General features: G+C 38.9%; 1 pseudogene; it reads right to left on the reverse strand.

Moving 5' to 3' along the window:
- Positions 1–340: 340 nt before the first annotated feature.
- LOC142634571 (uncharacterized) lies at positions 341–2,017 on the reverse strand (annotated as a pseudogene).
- Between the last annotated feature and the right edge of the window lie 1,690 nt (positions 2,018–3,707).

Raw genomic sequence — 3,707 nt, forward strand, 5'->3', positions numbered from 1 at the left:
CAGGTTTCTTTAATTGCTATAAAGCTTTCGGAGTTGCCCCCGTTGCTGAACCTTGCACTGTTCTAACACTTGTAGACATTAGACACTGTTTGGCTACCGACTGACTGCCGCGTAATACTCCCACCCTTCCTTGGACAGGATATTTTACCATTACGTGCAAAGTTGAAGAAACTGCCCCCATTGCATGAAGCCAGGGTCTAGTCGAAATGGCCGTGTAAGGTGAATACGCCCTGACTACTATGAAGTTAACCTAGACTTCTGCATCCTCAACCTGTACAGGCAGCCTAATCATCCCCCGCAGAATCACCGGTTTCCCATCAAAGCCTACTAATGGAGAATCCTACTTCTCCAAATCCTCATCTTTCAGCTTTAAACCATTAAACAAGTCAGGATACATAATTTTCGCGCCACTTCCATCATCCACCAAGACGCATTTCACGTCATATCCCCCGATACGAATAGTTACTACCAATGCATCATCATGGGGTTGACATGTTCCCTCCTTGTCTTCCTTAGAAAAACCCAACACTAGCGTTGCCGAAAACCTCATTCTTTTAGCCAGTTGATTGCTTCCCTCCATAACTTCATTCCCAAAACTACTATGCACGGACATGATCTGAGAAGGATCCTCGGCTCCTTTTCTCGGCTGCGCCAAAATGACGTTAATGGTGCCTAATACTGGCCGAGGAATATTTCCACGATACATTCTTGTACCTTGATGTCCAACTTGCCCGTTCGGCCTAGACAAGAAATGATTGAGCTTTCCCGCCTTGGCTAATTGGTTTAAATGGTCACACAACGTCCGACACTCTTCTGTGGTATGTCCTTTGTCTTAATGATAATGACAATGAAGATTTTGATTCCTCAACGATGCATCTCCACTCATCTTGTTAGGTTGTCTAAAGTATGGCTCGTCTCGTATTTTCTCCAATATTCGATGTATAGGTTCCTTGAACAGTGAATTAACCAAAGGAGTTCCAACTGGCAATGGACGACTTGGAAAATCTCGCCTAGGCCGACTGCCTTGATACCCCATTCACCGAAGATCTTTCTTCTCCGGAAATAGCTTTGCTTTACCTTTTCTTTGAATCTGGTCCTCCTCAACCCGTTTATACTTGTCTATACAATCCATAAGCTGGCGCATGTCTACAGCTGCTTTTATTGTCAAGGATTTCCTCAATCCGTGCTCCGTAGGGAGCTCCACCTTAATAGTTCTTACAATCACATTTTCAACATCTCCATCAATTTCATTATACATTTCCCAATACCGATCAGAATAAGTTTTGAGCGTTTCTCCTTCCCTCATTGCCATAGATAGTAATGCATCCAAGGGCTTTGGGACCCTACTACATGTTATGAACCGAGTCCTGAATGCCCTCGTCAACTCTTCAAAGGACTTTAGGGAACCTTCCTCCAAAGCATCAAACCATCGCACGGCCACTGGTCCCAAACTCGAAGGAAAAACTTTACACATCAATGCTTCATTATTCGAATAAACTACCATCTTTTGATTAAAATCACTGACGTGCTCTACAGGATCAGTCCTGCCATTATAAATGGTAAATATAGGTTGAGAAAATCTGTGGGGGAGTTTTGCCTTATTTATCTGGGCCACGAAAGGGGATTTAGAGATTTGCCTCAAGGCTTTACCTATTGCATCATTCCCCTCACCTTAGTATAACCCATCCTCACCTCGCGTCTCCTTCCTCCTTTTTGCCCTGGTAGCAGAAGAAGTAATCAAACGGGACTCACTGGGAAGAAACTCAGATGCTTGATGATCATTTCCTCCTCGTTTTTCCTCGGAGCTATCATTGGATGAGTAAGACGGGCTCCTCCTACCACGCTTCCTACAATCTAAGCGTTTGCGCAAATAATCTATCTCTGATTGCATTTGCTGCAACACATCATCACGAGATATTTGTATCTTAGTTTGTGATCGTCGTCCAACCACTTGATCACTACGATACGATTCCACCACCACACTTGGGGTGTGTTTCTTTTCATCTTCGCGTTGCATGTTTATAGCTGGGTTTCCCCCTTGGGAACCTACTGATTCTTCCCTTTCCTGATTCGCCTCTGCGATTCACCTTCAAACCAGAACATCCCACTTTATTGTTCCCACAAACGGCGTCAATTGTAAGGACCAAAAATCATGCATAAGCCCAACAATAATAGCGTTTAATAACTCAAGGCCCAAAACAATGAATTTGTAGAGAAGGTAGCAACAACAAAGTTTATGGCGTTTTGATCCCCCCTTCCCTTTTTCTCTCATCTCTTATTTATACTCCTTGCCCTTACTATCTCAGCCATACACCTCTCATCTACTCAACCCCATTTACTGACATTTGTCCATTCCTTTGTAGTCGGTAATGGAGAAAAGATCTGGCTCTGTGCCTTGTACTGTTCAAGTCATTTCCACATTAATGCAACGGATAAAGCTGATACTCCCTATTCAATGCGGCCAGAAAGCTTGGTGCAGAACATTCAATGCAACGTTCATAGTTATCTATCCCAACTCAGATATTTGCAATATACCCCCTACATCACCAATCTATCTTTCGTACTTTTCCGGACCATCCCACTTCATTCTCGGGCCCTTGACTTTTATTCTCCTCTATTCCTTACACTTCCCAGTATGTCTTTGGGCCTTCAGGTCTTCGGGTCCTCAAATCCTCACAATAACTAAATAAACAACGAAACAAACATGTGGAAAACAAAAAACCAAAATCACTAACATATCTTTCATTATTTTTTCACCTCACGTTATATAAATAAAATATATATATATATATATATATATTTATCTAATGAATTTTATAACCTATCAAATATATATTCTCCGTCTCCATGCGTTCCTAAAAAAATAAAAAATAAAATAAAAAATACAATATGGAGCACCATGGTTGAACACAAACTCCTTATCTCTTTAACCACTATTTATTGGATTTTATTGAACTTGAATAAGAATCAATTTATGTGTTAGTTTCTCCATGTTTTTTGCCCCCCAAAAAAAACTAGGAAATGAAACCAAATTTTTTGGAGATATCCTCTACATGGAAATGAAACCACAAGGAATTGATGGTTGCATAAGTTATGATGCATAATCCGGGTTCTTGTATGTATACAATTTCCTCAGTCATTAGTAATGGGACAATTTTTCTTCTTTACAAGTAGGTAAGGAGGATACAAATCATCATGGGGATCGATAAACTAGGCGTTGTCTAGTATTGCACTTTCGACCTTTTCTAAAGTAACAATTGTTACTTAATGAGATCATCAAATAAATTGTTCCATCACCAATATGCGTAGATTCTTTGTTTTTGTTTTTGTTTTATGTTTATATATATATATATATATATATATATATATATATATATATATATATACTTTTTATTAAAAAAAAAAAATCAATCTGAAAGAGACATGAAGTAATTTTGTCTAAATATGAATAAAAAAATAAATTCCAAATTTTTTTCTAGAACCTTGGGTTTCATTACAAATTACATTGCTGAATAGGAAGAATAGAATATATGGAAGAAATGTTATACAAAACAAAGTCACACCAACACTCATTCAAATTATAAAGTTGCCTTAATGGGAAAATAAGAGGACATTATGTTGCTCAAACGCAATCAGCTTTGAATTAAAAAAAAAAGGAATATATAGACCAAAAATGGCATACAACATAAAGCTACACTCAAACTTAT

The sequence above is a fragment of the Castanea sativa genome, chromosome 5 (assembly GCF_040712315.1).
Source record: "Castanea sativa cultivar Marrone di Chiusa Pesio chromosome 5, ASM4071231v1".
Taxonomy (NCBI): domain Eukaryota; kingdom Viridiplantae; phylum Streptophyta; class Magnoliopsida; order Fagales; family Fagaceae; genus Castanea; species Castanea sativa.